Raw genomic sequence first — 20217 nt, forward strand, 5'->3', positions numbered from 1 at the left:
TATAAGGTTCCAAAGGCGCGACCTATTGGCTATGCCAATACTTGTTCTTTGGTGTCAGGGCCAAAAGTCCAGTCCTTTGGGCTGTCCGATTCCTTCTTCCAAGCTGCCCTTGTGTGCAGAATTTCCCAGCTCCTCTGACATTTTGAGGATCGCCGCAAGAGTTAGGATTCAAGTGAAAGTAATCCAAGGCCTTGTCGTCTCTTAAACCTACAGTGAGTATCAAGCAGACTTCAGCTCAGCCTTCTTTTCTTGTTTGATTAAAAGCCATGAGTGTTCTAATTCCTGGGTAAATAGTGCCTCAGTATATAGTACTAATAATTAGCAGTGGCTGGTGCTTCGTATTTGGTAATCTACTTCTGTATGAATTTTGGTGTATTGTATGCTGTAAGAAGTGAGAATGGTAATTAAAGTTTTAAACTAAAATTTGGGGTGGTATGTTTATTTGCAAATTTTACTTTGTTGGGAGCTGGAATGTTTGTTTCGGCCAGAGTTTGTTTAGGAGTTTAAACTAGGTGTGCTTTGCTCATAGCCAAGCGTGTTTTTGGGTGATTAGACATGGTGGAAGTAATTGTTGGCTAACTCTTATCCTCCCCCAAAGAGCAGTCCAAGCTTCCTTCTGGTGGTTGGCTAAGTCTATCTAATACTATATTTACTGTATTTTTCCCTGACCCCCCCCTTCCTCCTAGTTGAACAGCTAAGTATCAACAAATTCAATTGTCCTATCAGGCACAGGCGGCCAGTCCAAGTTCAACAGTACCTGTCACAATAGTCCGTGTCAAGGGGGGTAGCCCGCCCTCAGCCCGGCGCTGTCCCGCGTGCGTCCCGCGACGCGGGAGGAGCTTCGTTCTTTTTGTGCGCCTCCGGGTGCGGCTGGTAGCATCAATGGGCGGGGTCTGGAGGGATTGTGGGGGCTGTAGTCCCCCCGCTCGGCGGAAGCGGTTTGTAGGAGGCAACGGGGGGGGGGGGGGGGGCAGATGCCCAGATGCCGCTCTCCCCAGCGATCTCCCAGCGTGGTCAGCAATTACCCCTCAAGCAAGACGGCAAGGCAATTTGGTTCCTCTGACTCAGCGTTTTCAGTAAGCCTCTCCCCTCTTATTTGCAAATTAAAATTAATGTACAGAGACAACATGTTTGTAAGATTTCACCCAACATACGATTGTATTTCAATTATATATCTAACGCATATATATCTAACAGTTATTTTAAAAATGGTAGTCATGTGAATACCTCACCACACCATTCCACAAAATATGTCAAATCAATGTGGGTGCCGAAAAAACCCTGAGGTTTAACTGCCAGGAATACTCCTTCAATAGTCCACCATAATAAACACACAACGGGGAGGCATTTCAAAATTATATTATTGATCAGAAGTAATGTTCTCCTCCATGATGCAGAAGTCATACTAATAAAGTTTATTCACAGCACTAATCCTTCACAATGTTACATTTCAGATAACTAGTTCTGCAAAAAGATTGTAAAATCAATCTGTTCGCTATTCCAACCCATAGCATGCTGGGGATAACATTTTTATTCACCATCCTGAAACTTTCCCTTATAAAGTACCCTGTGGGGACAAAAAGCGTTCCCTGGGCTGACATGGTGTGTTTCTAGTCGAGGAAATTTGAAAATTAACACATATTTTATGGTTAATAGCATATCGTGTTGCCTGTGATGGGCTTGTTTAAATTGCTCTGGACATGTTTAAATGGCTTTTGTGCCCCATTCTCAAGTCAAATCTAGCTGTTGTGACATCCTTTGTGCGATCCACATCTCTGGATTCAGACCTTGATGACTTTTGAGTCAGGAATAGGTTTGAGCTTTTTTAAATGAGCTTTGAGTCGCATTAGTAGGAATGACTGCCTGGGCCTTGCCGGGACTCGCTCCAAATGACCCCCGAGAATGGTGGCACAAACATCAAAATCCCTTACTTTCTTTCATTTGCTTCACTCCACAAAAGCGTGCTGCCACACAATCACAGGGATACGAATGAAGTCCAATCTGGCTTACTTGTACAATAGTAAACTACTTACACGCAGGCCACGCTGCATTCATACACTTATCCATCCATACAATAACACCTTATGTGTCCTCCAAATGTACAAAGGCAAGTTCGCCAAGCCACCTCCCGACATCATGCGCCAGGATACCCTCGGGGTGGTAGTACGCTTTGCAAATACACACAGCATAACACAAAGTACGGCAAGAAAACAGTTTCTACTCTATCACACCACCGGAACTCATGCTCTTCAAATCAAGCATGTCTGCTGTTGGGAGTAGTAAAATCCAGCAATTATCAGGGTGCAATAGACCCCCTCAGGAATCTGGGCACCAGTGTATTGCACAATGCTCCACCAACTGTCGCTACGCCCATGTGCCCCTCACTAACATGCTCAACATCCTCACGGTTGTGGAACCTTAAGCTATTCTGGTATAAAGAGTTGTTATACGTAACAAACTGACATTTACCAACTGTGTCTCGGAGAGGCAGAGAGTCAACCCTCCGAAATCCTGTGGGATACTATCGAACGTGGCCTTACCTCCCATCACCGACTAGAGGGCGTTCAAAAGCCCAGTAAATCCTTCATAGTTTGCGATTCTCTCTATGTAAATCAACGAAAAGGAGGGAGCGAATAAGCACATGAATAGTAAAGACCTGCCAGTTTAAAGAGCTGTACTAGAAGGATTTGATTGGCTGTTTAAGGTGTCTTTCCGGCCCTATGAATCCTGCGATTGCTTTAGGAATAGACCAACCCGGAAAAAAAGAACTACCCTTACCAAAATAAACCTGCCACTTCCGCCCCGTAAGAGAAGACTCCAGAAATAATCACGTGCCCCAGAAACTATTCCCGGTTGTGTGTACGGAGTATTTGTATGTCTGATATTAGTTTCTGGTCACAGAGAACGTGGCGCTGCAACAGACTACTCGTTAGGAGTTTCGATGAGTGATGTCCCACCGGCGAAGTGATCTTGTTGCTCTTAGCTCGGCGTTCTGCTACTTCTGTCTGCTCTTACCGAGGCAGCGCAGAGGCACAGAATGATTCCCATAAGTGGGAGAAGATACAAAAAACAAGCATTAGCAGCGCGGCCTAGAAAGTAACGCAGCTGCAAAAGTGATGGCAGGGACGCGCTCTGTGGTTGGGGAGGGGTAGAGCGAGGCGCTTGGGAGAGCAAGGTTTAATGAGCCATGAAAGCCACATGGCGGCTGACGCGTGTGTACGCGCTCGTAACCGCACGCTTGAGGCCAGGAAAAGATTGTGTTAGCACTTTGAAAAGCCACTAACTAAATGTCTCGCAGAGCAGCACATGCGCTGTCTCAGTGAGACCTAAAAAAGAAGTGGGGGAACTCTCCAAGTTAGGTATTATCACAGGAAGTGATGTCACAGTGTGTGACATCACAGGAAGTGACATCACAAGATAGGGAAATATGAAATTAATTTGAGCAGTGGACATGTTAGTCTGTAAGTTGGATTGAAAAGGAATACTGGGGGATAGAAGAGGGAAAGGTCTAGAAAGTTTTGTTTGGAAGTTCATAGCAGTAGGAGGGAGTTAGACGTTACCAAGGCACCTGCTTGGAAGCCCCTCTGTCATCTTAAACAACTTAACCTGCCGCAATTCATGAGCAAGGCCACACTTGCTGGGTGTGTGTCACCTGTAAAAACACACACTACACGTTGCACACACACACTATCTATATATTCTACCTATGTGGCACATGCAAGGGTGTGGAAATACCTTTACATTCACTGTAGCTGTTCTTGCAAGAATATGATATGGCATATTAGATTCCATGGAAAGGAAACGATTCCAGCCACTGCCATACCATTTTCAAAGCCATGTTCATTAAGAGGCAACCACACACATGCAAATCTGCTGTTATCTGTGACTTCTACCAGCGCTGTTTCGGTGCTATGGGCGGCCCTGAAGCCTGACTGTGAAGGATCCATCAAAATGTGGCTCTCAAGATGAAATGTGACCTGTCGGCTCCCCAGTGACTCAAGTACCTTCCCGAAGTAGTGGAGCAGTGAGATTGGATGATAGTTGGTTGGAAGTTTGGGGTCCGCAGTGGATTTTTTTTAGAATTGGCTTAAGTCTAGCGACCTTCCATATCTTTGGGACCATTGATAGTGACAGGGACCTATAAAATAAATTGGTGAGAGGGTCAAGAAACACCGTAACAATGGTAGGGAGGAAACGTGGTGGCACAGGATCCACAGGTGAGCCCGATTTTAATTTTTAGCATGGCTCTAGCCACGTCATCAGGATAGCACTGAGAGAATTCCTCTAGAAGGGGAGGTGCACCTATGGGAACAGTGGGAAATGTTTCCAAACTGCTTATGTTTTCATACGGTAAAAAGGAGGCATGAATTGCGGCAATTTTATCTTCAAAAAATTTGGAAAGGGAGCCTGTCCAGTCCTGTGAAACAGAGACGCCTATCTTAGCTGGAGGTGTTGTGAATTCTTTTAGAATTTGATGGAGCTCTCTGTTTGAGTTTGTCGCCTTTTCAATCCGGTTTAAGAGGAATTGTTTTTTTGTTTGTCTAATATTCTCCAAATAGCTTTAATGAATACTTTTGTTTTTTTTATGGTCCGTTGAGTTTTTACTTTTCCTCCATTTACGTTCCGCAGTCCGACAGGAAAGCTTTGTTATTTTTAATTGCTCCGTGAACCAGGGAGTGGTTCTTGGTTTAATTTTGATCCTGGTAAAAGGAGCAACCTGATTTAACAAAGTTTTTATTGCTCTCTCAAGAGTAGTGGCTGCCTGATCGATGTTATCTTCTTGCCACTGTGGAGGGAGAGTAAAGTGAGCTGCGAAGGAAGTGGAGGTAACTTTCCGCCATGACCTTCTTCTTATAAATTCCCTTTTGGTCTCGTTTTTAATAATATGGACCGGGATTGTGAATTTCAGTAGATCATGGTCTGACCATAATAGCGGAGATGGAGGTTCGACTATATTACCTAAGGCATTTGTGAATACTAGATCAAGCGTGTGTCTCGCAGCATGGGTATGACCTGTCACCATTTGGATTAACCCCAAAGTGCCCATATTAGTGATTTGTGTCTGGGTCATTGTGTATCTCTCCGTGATAATTGAAGTCTCCCTTTTGGAGAAAGTTTTCAGCGGCCAGCACGTGAGGGGCAATGGCCTCAAGCAGCTTATGTACAAAGTTGTTTTTCAGGCCAAGTGGTCTGTAAACTAAAGTGCTTTGAAATAGGCTGTCTATTCTAAAAAATACATAATTCTAGTTGGTCAACACTTATAGCCAGGCGCATCAGCCAGGCTAGTTTCAATGCAGTGCCACAGTAAGCACCGGACCCACAGTATATGGTATACCACTTTATAAGGGACTTACAGATAAATTAAATATACCAACCAAGTTTAAGTGAGCCATAGCATGTTTAAGGAAGAGAGCACATGCACTTTAGCACAGGTTAGCAGTGATATAGTACTCAGCGTCCTAAAAGCAGCAAAAATGAGTACAGAAAGATGGAGGAGGCATGCAAAAATTTGGGGGGAAGACCACCCTAAGGCTGTTGGCTCTAACAAAAAGATTTTAGAAGGACCTTGGACTGTGTGAGATAGGTTCTTGCTATAGAAATAAATACATATCTAAAAGGTAGCCTGGTGCTGTACATGCTCAATGTCCAGCATAATGCCAATGAATTATATAGGTAGATGGTTATTGGATTGATATTGCATTGTGACATGGTGGTCTTTAAAGAGGTGCCTCTTCAACTCTTTCATAAATTAGGGTAGTAATGAGGTGGTCCTGATCAATAAATGGATGCTATTTCAAGTCCTGAGCAAAGTGGAATGACTTCGTGCCTTGTTTGTTTTTCTATTTTACTCTCACCAGGCTGCATTCTGGTGGTGTCTTAGCTGTGGTGTGCTGAGAGAAAAGATGAACTTGTCTGAAAGATAAGCTGAAGTGCTGGTTGTGATGGCTTTGTAAATGATGCGGCATGGTTTGAAGGTTTGAAAGGTCTGGCAAAGGCAGCCAGTAGGATGCCATCAGGATGGGGGTGATGGGATTATAGTTCTTCAGACTCGGGATTAGACATGCTGCTGCATTTAGGATGACCTTAAGTGGTGCTAGTATGGAGTCTGGCAGGCCATGAAGCAGAGTTTTACCAACATCCAGATGTGAGAGTACAAGGGCAGTTTCTGAGAAAAATTGTTTTACTTTCTTTAAAAGAGTGAGCTGGTACTTAACACATTTGTTCTTTGGCAGTGTGTTCCTTGAGGGTGAGGTTGGTGCCAAGGGTGAATCCAAGTAACTTGTAGTTTGGGTTCGAAGCCATCAACATTAATGTCATTGAGCCAGGTTTTTACTGTTTTTTCTTTGTTCTTGCAGAATAACAGGAATTCTGTCTTGGTTGGTTTGAGCTTCACGTAATGCTGAGCATCCAAGTCTGGATAATGTGCAGACAGTGCTTGAAGTGCTGGATGTCTGAAGCAGGGGTGACTTTCATTTAGAGTTGTACATCATCAGCATATTCCCGATGTTTGATGCTGTTATCTGTGACTAGAAAATTACAAAAAACAATTTGATGGACAGAATGTAGATCAATGTCTTACATTCACAAGGATCTGGGCCTAAATCCATCGTTTTTTGCACTCCACACCACCCTGGGTTAGATAATGGCTTTATGCAAATCAGCTCTGACCCTGTGCCCCATGGGAACAGTCCAGTCCGAACTACACAGCCATATCTTTCCCAGACCGGAATCAAGCATCCGAGGACCGGACCGGTTTCGAGGTAACACCTCTCATCAGCCCGGCTAGCTTGACTCCAGTGGTGTGGAGGCTCTGGGACCCACGTCTGGGCTACCCCAGTACACTCAGGGAGAAAATTACAAAAAACAATTTGATGGACAGAATGTAGATCAATGTCTTACATTCACCCCAGTACAAGGATCTGGGCCTAAATCCATCGTTTTTTGCACTCCACACCACCCTGGGTTAGATAATGGCTTTATGCAAATCAGCTCTGACCCTGTGCCCCATGGGAACAGTCCAGTCCGAACTACACAGCCATATCTTTCCCAGACCGGAATCAAGCATCCGAGGACCGGACCGGTTTTGAGGTAACACCTCTCATCAGCCCGGCTAGCTTGACTCCAGTGGTGTGGAGGCTCTGAGACCCACGTCTGGGCTACCCCAGTACACTCAGGGAGAAAATTACAAAAAACAATTTGATGGACAGAATGTAGATCAATGTCTTACATTCACCCCAGTACAAGGATCTGGGCCTAAATCCATCGTTTTTTGCACTCCACACCACCCTGGGTTAGATAATGGCTTTATGCAAATCAGCTCTGACCCTGTGCCCCATGGGAACAGTCCAGTCCGAACTACACAGCCATATCTTTCCCAGACCGGAATCAAGCATCCGAGGACCGGACTGGTTTCGAGGTAACACCTCTCATCAGCCCGGCTAGCTTGACTCCAGTGGTGTGGAGGCTCTGGGACCCACGTCTGGGCTACCCCAGTACACTCAGGGAGAAAATTACAAAAAACAATTTGATGGACAGAATGTAGATCAATGTCTTACATTCACCCCAGTACAAGGATCTGGGCCTAAGTCCATCGTTTTTTGCACTCCACACCACCCTGGGTTAGATAATGGCTTTATGCAAATCAGCTCTGACCCTGTGCCCCATGGGAACAGTCCAGTCCGAACTACACAGCCATATCTTTCCCAGACCGGAATCAAGCATCCGAGGACCGGACCGGTTTCGAGGTAACACCTCTCATCAGCCCGGCTAGCTTGACTCCAGTGGTGTGGAGGCTCTGGGACCCACGTCTGGGCTACCCCAGTACACTCGGGGAGAAAATTACAAAAAACAATTTGATGGACAGAATGTAGATCAATGTCTTACATTCACCCCAGTACAAGGATCTGGGCCTAAATCCATCGTTTTTTGCACTCCACACCACCCTGGGTTAGATAATGGCTTTATGCAAATCAGCTCTGACCCTGTGCCCCATGGGAACAGTCCAGTCCGAACTACACAGCCATATCTTTCCCAGACCGGAATCAAGCATCCGAGGACCGGACCGGTTTCGAGGTAACACCTCTCATCAGCCCGGCTAGCTTGACTCCAGTGGTGTGGAGGCTCTGGGACCCACGTCTGGGCTACCCCAGTACACTCAGGGAGAAAATTACAAAAAACAATTTGATGGACAGAATGTAGATCAATGTCTTACATTCACCCCAGTACAAGGATCTGGGCCTAAATCCATCGTTTTTTGCACTCCACACCACCCTGGGTTAGATAATGGCTTTATGCAAATCAGCTCTGACCCTGTGCCCCATGGGAACAGTCCAGTCCGAACTACACAGCCATATCTTTCCCAGACCGGAATCAAGCATCCGAGGACCGGACCGGTTTCGAGGTAACACCTCTCATCAGCCCGGCTAGCTTGACTCCAGTGGTGTGGAGGCTCTGGGACCCACGTCTGGGCTACCCCAGTACACTCAGGGAGAAAATTACAAAAAACAATTTGATGGACAGAATGTAGATCAATGTCTTACATTCACCCCAGTACAAGGATCTGGGCCTAAATCCATCGTTTTTTGCACTCCACACCACCCTGGGTTAGATAATGGCTTTATGCAAATCAGCTCTGACCCTGTGCCCCATGGGAACAGTCCAGTCCGAACTACACAGCCATATCTTTCCCAGACCGGAATCAAGCATCCGAGGACCGGACCGGTTTCGAGGTAACACCTCTCATCAGCCCGGCTAGCTTGACTCCAGTGGTGTGGAGGCTCTGGGACCCACGTCTGGGCTACCCCAGTACACTCAGGGAGAAAATTACAAAAAACAATTTGATGGACAGAATGTAGATCAATGTCTTACATTCACCCCAGTACAAGGATCTGGGCCTAAATCCATCGTTTTTTGCACTCCACACCACCCTGGGTTAGATAATGGCTTTATGCAAATCAGCTCTGACCCTGTGCCGCATGGGAACAGTCCAGTCCGAACTACACAGCCATATCTTTCCCAGACCGGAATCAAGCATCCGAGGACCGGACCGGTTTTGAGGTAACACCTCTCATCAGCCCGGCTAGCTTGACTCCAGTGGTGTGGAGGCTCTGGGACCCACGTCTGGGCTACCCCAGTACACTCAGGGAGAAAATTACAAAAAACAATTTGATGGACAGAATGTAGATCAATGTCTTACATTCACCCCAGTACAAGGATCTGGGCCTAAATCCATCGTTTTTTGCACTCCACACCACCCTGGGTTAGATAATGGCTTTATGCAAATCAGCTCTGACCCTGTGCCCCATGGGAACAGTCCAGTCCGAACTACACAGCCATATCTTTCCCAGACCGGAATCAAGCATCCGAAGACCGGACCGGTTTCGAGGTAACACCTCTCATCAGCCCGGCTAGCTTGACTCCAGTGGTGTGGAGGCTCTGGGACCCACGTCTGGGCTACCCCAGTACACTCAGGGAGAAAATTACAAAAAACAATTTGATGGACAGAATGTAGATCAATGTCTTACATTCACCCCAGTACAAGGATCTGGGCCTAAATCCATCGTTTTTTGCACTCCACACCACCCTGGGTTAGATAATGGCTTTATGCAAATCAGCTCTGACCCTGTGCCCCATGGGAACAGTCCAGTCCGAACTACACAGCCATATCTTTCCCAGACCGGACTAGAGCATCAAGCGGCTCCTTGGAGAGCTTGAAGATATGAACAGACAAGAGAGAGGCAGAATAAAGAAATTGAGATGTGAACATGAGGGTTAAAATCTTTAGCGTTGTGCCTGACTCACCAATGGTGAACAATTGGGTCCACTGTTTAAACATTGATGTGGCCTAGGAACAGGGGTTTAGAGCAGAGGATGCCCCAGACTTTCTGAAGAGCTGCTACAAATCCTTAAATAACAATGGACGGAATAGGACCCCAGTCAGATATAGTTTATTTATATATATATTTTCTAACTAATCAATACGTATTACATCTATAAATCCATTTCTCCATAATAAATGTTTATATGTTCTAAAGCATTACAGCATTGTCGAGTACTGGGCTGATTAACAATCCGTGTCTCGCAGTGTCACTGATTATTTAACATTTCATGGTCTCGACATCTATCTATCTATCTATCTATCTATCTATCTATCTATCTATCTATCTATCTATCTATCTATCTATCTATCTATCTATCTATCTATCTATCTATCTATCTATCTATCTATCTATCTATCTATCTATCTATCTATCTATTTTTATATAGCGCTGATTAGACCCGCTAGGTAAGGGTAATTGTTACTGCTGTTAGGCCCTATATCTACCTACTGAGCTGAAACATTTTTTACGTACTCATAAATTTGAGTAAACCTGCTCTGTACTGCCAGGTCTAACTTGCATCTCTCGCTCATTACCCATAATCTCGGTGGTCGCGTCCGCCTCCACTGAAACAAGCCCTTCTGTAGAGACTCTTGGAAACTGTGTACAGCGTTTATTGTTGATGGTTTCTGTACGTGCTATATGCAAATATTTCAGGGAACTCAATCGTAGGTGAGTTCTGTGAAATACTTCCGTGGTTTTACTTCGCGTTAGTGCCTGCAGCGGAAGTACTGACTTGGTCTGTAGTACTCATCACCAGGAAACTGTCCCAGAAACCTATTGGCTGATGTTCCTACACAGGGCATGGATGACTTTTACATTCATTGCATTACTAAATTCTCAGAATGGACACGTTTTTGCATGCAAGGAAGGATGTTCTGGTCTCGACTATGAGTTTTGCAGAGGGAGGGGTGCTATTTATTGCATCTATTAAAAGAAGACAAAACTGACACCTTCAAGTTTGGAATTTTAACAGGTGTGAAAAATAGAACCTATTAGTAGTTCCTCAAAATGGGCTTAACATGCAGTTATTTTGATGCTCTCTACCCCAGAATCCCTGTGCCCTTTTAATTACTGGGACTTTTTTCCTGGAACATTTTGGCACTTTTGCCCTCCCGGAGCCTTGAAATGAAAATCCCGTGGCGCTGTCTTGATTGTACACAGGTATGATGCACAAAAAGACAAGTTTTAGGGCTATGCTAAACACCGGCCCCCCGGAAAAAAATAATATTGGAAAATAGGTGTTTAGAAGTAGGTTAAAATCTTGAGTTTGAAATGCAGAGGATGGAAGATACATTTCAGTATGCATAGAAAAGAGAAATAAAGATCAGTCAATCAATAATGCCACATCACAAAAGTGTACATTACATATTCTAGTCACATGATATCGTAAATAAACAAGCAGAACAGGAACTTCTGGTATTGGCGTTCGTGTGCGACAGAATCGTTTAACAGAGAACACTGTGTTTTTATGCAGTTAAAGGTGTGGTGCCAAACACACACCTGCAACTCAAAACTTCTCACTATTCATCACCCCCCCCCCCCCCCCCCCCTTCACCCGGCACCCTGTGCGTGGCGTGCCACACGTTTCTTTTTGCTCTAAAAATAACTTGCAGCCATTAATACGCATTTTCAGATCGGGTACCACGCCCCACGAGTCATATCCTTTCACCTATTACCAAAACGTAAGGTTTTGCTTGCCTGAGTGATTTTTTTGGAATTCCCTGTAAGTGGTATAGTGCTTTTTTGCTCACTTCAGAGAGCCCACGATTTCCTTCGTTTATAATCGCCTAAACTCGGCATTGTCAAGTGTAAGTGACTTGAAAGAGCCCTCTTCAGTTAATGCTACGTTAAGCTTAGTTCTAAACAGTTTTCATAGTCTGGCATGCAGTTTTAGAGTGCCAGAGTGGGATTCTAGTATCTCAGACACCGGCTAGAATTCTCATACAATCCCTGCCATTGATCGTATGGACCTTTGTTAGTCAACAATGAGTGTGGATAAGGGGTGGTAGAAATTGAGTTCCTGGCAGGGGCGCAACTAGGTCTTAAGTTCGGGGGGGGCTAACATGACATACAAAGGGGCGTGGTTAACATGTTAATCAATGGGGGCGGGGCTAAAATGGCAGACAATCAGGATCGGGTAATGCTCAGGCCAAGCTAAGAAAAAGAAATGGCAAATTCTGCATTCGAAACTAGACAACAATCAGTTTTATGAGAATTCAATTGGAGAACAGAGGGTAATGTGAACCATTTATATAACAGACAAGGGATGTGTTCATCTTTTAATAAAGTGTCACTCAAATACATTAAATTGTCTCACAACGATATTATGTAGATGGTTAAAATTACAACCTTTTTTCTAATGGAATGCCCATGAAACTGGGTCAAAAGAGCCCAGAACAACATGCTACTCTCTCACAGATATAATTCACACAAAAAAAGGGGACTCTGTCCACCCCGCAAAGACAGAGAAGGAATTTGAGATTTTGCAATGTGTCCATTTGAAGTGTTGTTACAAACTATAGCACCAACAAACATTAATTTATTGGCAGCACAGACATTAAAGCAAGGTGCTTTAATGTATAGGCAGTGGAAGTAGTGGCGGGTGGGATGCTGTGCAGCAGCACCCCATCATCACCATGCTGGAATTCAGAGGGTGCATGAGAAATAATAAAGCATTTACATTTTGATAATATCATGTTACATTTGCTGTTCTTCAAAAGACAGGTCAATTGCCAGGCTGTTGATACTGCAAAAACACAGAACTTGGTAATTGTATCCCTGTCACAAAGTTCCAGTCCTCACCTCTTCGGCTGGTGCAGCTCCTATTATAATTGCATTTATATAGCGCTCACTAACCCTGATGAGGCGATTAAGAGCTTTTTCGGTGAGTAGCACGCTACTCTGGGACCCATAGAGGATCAGTGGTGAATTAGTATAATGAAATATGAAAGTAATTTGAGCACTGGACATGTTAGTCTGTTATTTGGATTGAGAAGCATAGCGCAGGGATAGAAGAGGGAAAAGGTTTGCATTTATATTGCACTTACTACCCCATGTGAGGTGTTGAAGCGCTTTTTGGTGGGTAGCACGCTACTCTGGAACTCAAACAGAATTAGTGGGGACTGATATAGGGAAATATGAAATTAATCTGAGTGGTGGAAATCTTAGTCTTTTATTTGTATTGAAAAGGAATAGTGGACGGATAGAAAAGGGAAGGGTCTAGAATGTGTTTTTTTGGGGAGTTCATAGCAGTAGGAAGGGATTTGGGATGGAGGTGGAAGAGTCAGAGGGAAGGGTTTAGAAAGGCTTGTTTGGGAGATCTGAATAGTAAAAGAGGTATGAGATGATGGAAGGAGGGGTAGAGGAGAGAAGAGTATTGGGTTTAGGATGAATGAAAGAGTGTAGGTAGAGAATATACTGATAGAGGTATAGGGTTAGAAATAGGGCAGTGCATTGGAGAGAGTAGTAGAGAGAGGTTTGAGATGAGTCAGAGTGGAGGTAGGGAATATATTGCGAGAGATATATGGTGAGATCTAGGGTAGTGCAAAGTAATCAATATAAAGATACGTAAGTACATGAAAGGTATCTAAATGCATAAGGAAGGGAATCTATGTAGAATAAAGTTGCATTTAATAAACTAAGTCTTTCAAATGGTGTTGTACTTGTGTGTTTGTGTAAGGTGTTAGATTATTCTGTACCATTACAGACCACTATCCCGCCTGAAATAAAGGAAAAAGCAAAAAACCTGTATTTTCACTCTATAATTCCTTCCACCAAGCTGAATCTGTTATCAGTTTCATATCTATAGCACCAAGAGGCTCCAGGCGTACATGTTTAACAAATGGCCAAATAATACTGAAGAATGAAGAAAATAACAAAATGAGACCACACACAAGCCAAATTGTCTAGTAAACAAAATATGAAATGAAACTAAGAAAAAGTAATTATCCTAGTCTAGACTTATGGTCTGGGAACAAGCCTGGTGTTATATATCAGCTTAACAAATTGGGCCTGGCTTCAGATGGAGGAAATTTTTACAAAGAACCAGTAGCGGTCAGTGGTGGGAGTGCTGCCGGGCAGTGACGTGGGGTGGAAAGGGGCAGGGTGGGGGGTAGTAAACTATGGAATACAGCCAAATACAGGTAAGTAAACATAAAATTAAATAAAACGAATTTCGTTGCGCGCACTGCATCGCCAAATGCAATGCAGTGCGCACAACAAAATTTGTTTTATTTATTTTTATGTTCTTAAATTGTGTATTATGATGATGTAACAATTGAATTACTGCACAGTGAATGTTTAAGATTTGCAGGTATTATCGGTCTTTATTGAGATAGAGGGTGAATCGAAGAAAAACTTGAAAATATACAAAAAATCCACAAATAAACTTATGAACCTGATTACAATACACATACCACCAATCCAAACCAAGGACATGGTAGATATATTTGGCCATCATCTGTTGTTACAGTACTGCGGACTACTTTAGAAAGGCCAACCTACCCCTTGACTTGATGTATTGGAAATGGGCCCCATATGCTTCAAACAACATCCCAGGGACCCCCCCCCCCCACCTTTGGCACCACTGGTCGGGCCACTCAGCAGATAAGGGGGCTTGTTCTGCTTCACATCGGCATCTCATCTCTTGCAAGGACATGCCAGGGGCTCCACCGCCTCAAGGCCACTTGCTGAAAATGAGGCTACGATCTGCTTTGCAACAGCATCACTTGCAAGTACCACCCTTCCATAGTACCTCTGTCCAGCCCACTCAGCAGACATCGGGGCAGGTATCTGAGGCATCACTGCCCCAAGCCCACACAGCTGAACTGAGGCCTAGCACGCGCTCCTGACCACCACCTTCATTACACTTTTGGTGTAAGGTGAGGACACACCAGGTGTCGCACAACTTCACAGCCATCATTCTCAACGCAGGATCTCTGCTCTCACTTCACCATGTGACCCTACAGCCCACACAGGAGTGCAAAAACCGAATCCAAGCACCTGCATCCATCGATGCACAAACATTGTGGGGTACCAGGGCCCAACATATTATTTCCAACCAAGTAACGCCCTCCAGTGGCAAGATTTGTTAAAAATAATAAAATTGGATTGATTATAGAACGGACCAGTCAAGCATTAAATTAGAGTTGCTTTCTGCTCAGCTGGTAGCGCCTTCCTATTAGAAGTTGGGCCACTGTTGCCAGCATCTGGCGACAGCGCAACCCCAGGTACCAACTGTAGGTGCTTCCATGCACCCTACCTCAATGTGCCGTTTTCATAGCCAGCACAAGCACTGTCACCAGTGCCAAAACCCACTAGGTGCTATATCCGTGCTTACGCACATTCACAGCTCCTCTCCACCTCAACAATCACTTCCAACCAATGAAGGGGCCATAGGACGCAATGAGCAGCACTATCGTGCGCCCCTATTCACTGTGTTCAGTCGGGAAACTGATGCGTGTAAACCCGGGATGTACTGCGCGTACAGCGCCGGGTCACATGAAGAATGCCTGTACAGGACCCACAGGACGCAAGTGTGGTGCTCTTAACACAGCCCTCTAACATTTACCATTGCAGTGTGTCCTCTCCTCGAGCAGATCTGCGGGTTGAGCAATGCTCCAAGTACAGACTGGATACAAGTAAGGACAGCTCCTGAAAAAAAAATCAGTTGAGGTGTTCCTCGAAAAGCTGTGTCCAAAATGCGCAGGGCAGGTGGGGCCTCACTTGAGAGGCGAGTCATGAAACACAAGCTCACACAGCAGGACTCTTGGAGCAGAGAGTGCGAAGATGTGCACAGCAGGGGGAAAGGGATGGCCAGTGCAGGTGACGCTTTTCCTTTGTAAAGGAATTCCTGCTGGCGTCATATCTCCCTGCTGTGCACATCTTCACACCATGCTGCAATGCACATCAAACGTGCTTAGGTGAAATTCCTGCTTCAGGCAAGGAAATCACCTCGGTGGCACCCCTCTTACAGAAAACAAAAGGTAGGGGGCAGGGAGGGTCACTGAAACCATCAGAGGCGGCTGGATCGGGCTGGTTCTGGGCCTCTTAGAAGGGGTCATTAAATCACAATCTCGGATCGTAAGCATCCAAGAATAAAAGTGGAGCCTTCAATACAAATGAAACTGGAGAAACGGTTTTCATGCTTTCATTATTTTTACATAATTGTAAATCAGGAAAGTGTGTCGGGCTGTCATCTGAACCTTGGCAGCCCGGGCTGAAGATGACGACGGGGGGGGCTGAAGCCCGTTCAGCCCAATGGGTGTTGCGCGCCTGGTTCCTGGTTGACTGGGGTGGAAGCCCTGGTACAGCAGTAACCACAATCCATGTGGAGAAGAAGTGGTCTTACAGCTAGACTGCTGACTTTGAAGCTGGGAAACCAAGGTTCGACCCTCAGGGTCAACTCCACATCCTGTGATTCTGGGCAAATCACTTAATCTCCCTGTGCCTACCAAAAAATTGAATGTGTCCTTGTGTAACGTAACCGATGCTCATGTAAAGCTCTCCAATACCTTTGGGTTGAGTTCACGGTATATAAATCTGCATAAATAAATAAAAAAGCCTGGTCAGGGTAAGTGACTAACACACCCTACATCAGAGGTCTTCAAACTTTTTGATGCCGAGACCCCCTTGTAAAACCTTTTTAGGCGTAAGGACCCCCTTCCGACAAAAGATTCTAGAAACTGGTACTCCTCATCATAAACAACTATCGACAACCATAAATGCGCCTGTTAGACCTCATCACATCCATACATCCATCCATCATTCATCCACCCACACTTCCACACGTCCATCCATCCTTCATCCATCCACCCTTTCATCCTTCCATCCATACATCCATCCTTTACCTATCCACCCGTCCATCCACACACCCACCTTTTCACACATCCATCCATCCATCATTCATCCATGCAACCTTTTATCCATCCATACATCCATCATCCATCCACCCTTTCATCCTTCCATCCATACATCCATCCTTTACCTATCCACCCATCCATCCATCCATCATTCTTCCACCCACCTTTTCACACATCCATCCATCATTCATCCATGCAACCTTTTATCCATCCACCCATACATCCATCCTTCATCCATCCACCCTTTCATCCTTCCATCCAAACATCCATCCTTCATCCATCCTCCCTTTCATTATTCCATCCATATATCCATCCACCCTTTCATCCATACATCCATCCTTCATCCACCCACCCTTTCATCCATCCATCCACCCACCCATCCATCATTCATCCCCCACCTTTTCACACATCCATCCATCCATCATTCATCCATGCAACCTTTTATCCATCTATACATCCATCATCCATCCACCCTTTCATCCTTCCATCCATACATCCATCCTTTACCTATCCACCCGTCCATCCATCCACCCATCATTCTTCCACCCACCTTTTCACACATCCATCCATCATTCATCCATGCAACCTTTTATCCATCCACCCATCCATATATCCATCCTTCATCCATCCACCCTTTCATCCATACATCCATCCTTCATCCATCCACCCTTTCATTATTCCATCCATATATCCATCCACCCTTTCATCCATACATCCATCCTTCATCCACCCACCCTTTCATCCATCCATCCACCCATCCATCATTCATCCCTCACCTTTTCACACATCCATCCATCCATCATTCATCCATGCAACCTTTTATCCATCCATACATCCTTCATCCATCCACCTTTTCATCCTTCCATCCATACATCCATCCTTTACCTATCCACCGTCCATCCAACCACCCATCATTCTTCCACCCACCTTTTCACACATTCATCCATGCAACCTTTTATCCATCCATCCATCCATACATCCATCCTTCATCCATCCACCCTTTCATCCTTCCATCCATACATCCATCCTTCATCCATCCAAACTTTCATTAATTCATCCACCCTTTCATTATTCCATCCATATATCCATCCACCCTTTCATCTATACATCCATCATTCATCCATGCGGCCTTTTATCCATCCATACATCCATCCCTCATCCATCTACCCTTTCATCCTTCCATCCACCCTTTCATCCATCCATCCTCCATCCACCCACCTTTTCACACATCCATCCATCCATCCATCCACCCTTTCATCTTTACATCCATCCACTCATTCATCCACCCACCTTTTCACACATCTGTCCACCCTTTCATCCTTCCATCCGTGTATCCATACAGCCATCCACCCTTTCATCCATCCATCCATACATCCTTCATCCGTCCACCCTTTCATCCATCCATCCATCCACCCATCATTCATTCACCCACCTTGTCTGTGCCTCTCTCATGGGGGGTCAGTATCTCTCTGCTTCATCTTCCTCTCTCATGGGAGGGCATCTCTGTGCCTCCCTGCTTGGGGGGGGAGGTGGCAGCCGGCTGTGAAAACATCTCACCATGAAGAACAGACTCTCAGCCACATTTCTCCTGCACAGGCGCCAGGTATGAGGGCTCGTGGGACTTGAACCAATGATATGATTGTAATGTCCTTCTGCTGTCCTTCTGCTGTTTACTGTGTATTTGTAAAGCGCTCTGATACCTTCGGGTTAAACTAGCGCTGTATAAAACGTTAAAAGTAAAAATAAACCCACAGCTAAGTCCATTGAACTCAAAGGGCTACAGCCTCCTCCCCCACCCCCCTCCCCCCCTGCAGCTCCTGTATGTCAGCCTGGCTGAAACAGCTTGGACACAGACAAAGGCACACCAGAGTACTATCACAGGTCTTTAAAAGACCTTTACTTGTTAACGAGGCTTTGATGTTTTTCACACCTCGGTGTGAATTAGGCGGCCTCCGCCTTGAGCACCCTCGATCAGCCCGACACCAGGAACTGCACTCTGGCAGAATCTGCGACCCCCTTCCCAGGACTCCACGACCCCCCTGGGGGTCGCGCCCCACAGATTGAAGACCTCTGCCCTACATTAACCTGAGCTCACCCTCCAGTAGCTGGGCTCAGACCAGTCAATCTTAAATTAGGAGGCAATGTGTAAAGTATTTGTGCAACACTTCAAACAGTGAAAACACCACCCAAAAGGATTCCACACGATAAAAAAAACGTAATTTAATAAATAAAACAAGACCAAAAAGACAAAAATCCAATAAGTAGAACTTGATATATGAAATTTTAAAGAATAAACATTAAAAAAGCGTTCAGAAGCAATAAATGCTTATTTGGGACATCTGGTCATGCTGTACCGGAACAAAGTCAAAAGTTCAGGCCGACCTCGATGGAGCTCGGAACGCATACAGGGACCCAGTGAAGGCCCCTAGTAATAAGTACCTTAATATTGGTTGCAACGATAAAGATGCTGGGTGCAGCCAAGCAATTCATCGGTGTTGATCCCGCATTTGAGCAGATGTGTCGATTTTCTCCACACAACAGTGGTTGTGATGCGTCGGTTCTGAAGGCGATGCATCAGTTCTGAAGGCAATGCGTCCGGTTCCAAAGGCAATGCTCCATGTTACTCCACACAGTACATGCGATTTGTTGATCTTCTCCATGCAATGGCGGCAATGAATTGGTTCTGAAGCAGCGGTTCTGATGGAGATGCTTTGGTCCTGTTCCCGCAACAGTGGTAATGCGTGGATTCTGCTCTTGCAACAGAGGATGCATCAGTTCCACTGGAGGAAGCACATTGGGCCCACTTCCAGTGATCCAGGTGCAAGTCTTTTATGTCTCTCAGACTTCAGATCAGGAGGCCAGTCATCTAGCCCTTGGCGTCATTTTGTGTTCAAGTGAGGTAGGTCCAATCAAGAGAGAGAGCAGGATACAACAGGTCAACACAGCAGCGCAGCATTTCCTCCAGAGAAGCAGTCCAGCAGAGTGGCAGTCCTTCAGCACAGCAGTTCTTCTTCCCTACAGATTGGTTAGATGTCCTGAAGTGTACTGATGTGGTGTGTCGGAGGTCCAGTACTTATACAGAGTTGTGTCTCTGAAGTAGAGGAGACTTCAAAGAAGGGTCTTTGAAGTGCACAGAAGTCCTTCCTTCCTGCCTTGGCTCCAAACTAACTACAAGGGGGTATGCAGTCCAGTGTGGGGACAGGAAACAGCATATTCAGGTGTAATTGTGAGGCTGTGCCCAGCTCCTCCCTCCCATCCCCTCAGGATGGCCCTTCAAGTCACACCTAAGCTCCCATTGTGTGTGGCTGTCTTGAAGAAATACGTAATGTCTAGCTGACACCCAAGTCAGGCATGCAAACAGAGACCCGTTGCAGGTGCGCAGGGCTAAGAGCAGGAAAATACCAACTTTTTAAAAATAAAAGTGTCATGTTCAAAGTTGTAAAAATCCGATTTTGCCATTGAAGAGGATTTATCAT

General features: G+C 45.2%; 1 protein-coding gene across 2 annotated transcripts in view; it reads left to right on the top strand.

Annotated features, from left to right (window-relative positions):
- The window catches only part of PMM2 (phosphomannomutase 2), a 134780-nt gene that overhangs the window by 913 nt on the left and 113650 nt on the right, over positions 1-20217 (top strand). The window lies entirely within an intron of this gene.

Source organism: Lissotriton vulgaris, chromosome 10, assembly GCF_964263255.1.
Source record: "Lissotriton vulgaris chromosome 10, aLisVul1.2, whole genome shotgun sequence".
Taxonomy (NCBI): Eukaryota; Metazoa; Chordata; class Amphibia; order Caudata; family Salamandridae; genus Lissotriton; species Lissotriton vulgaris.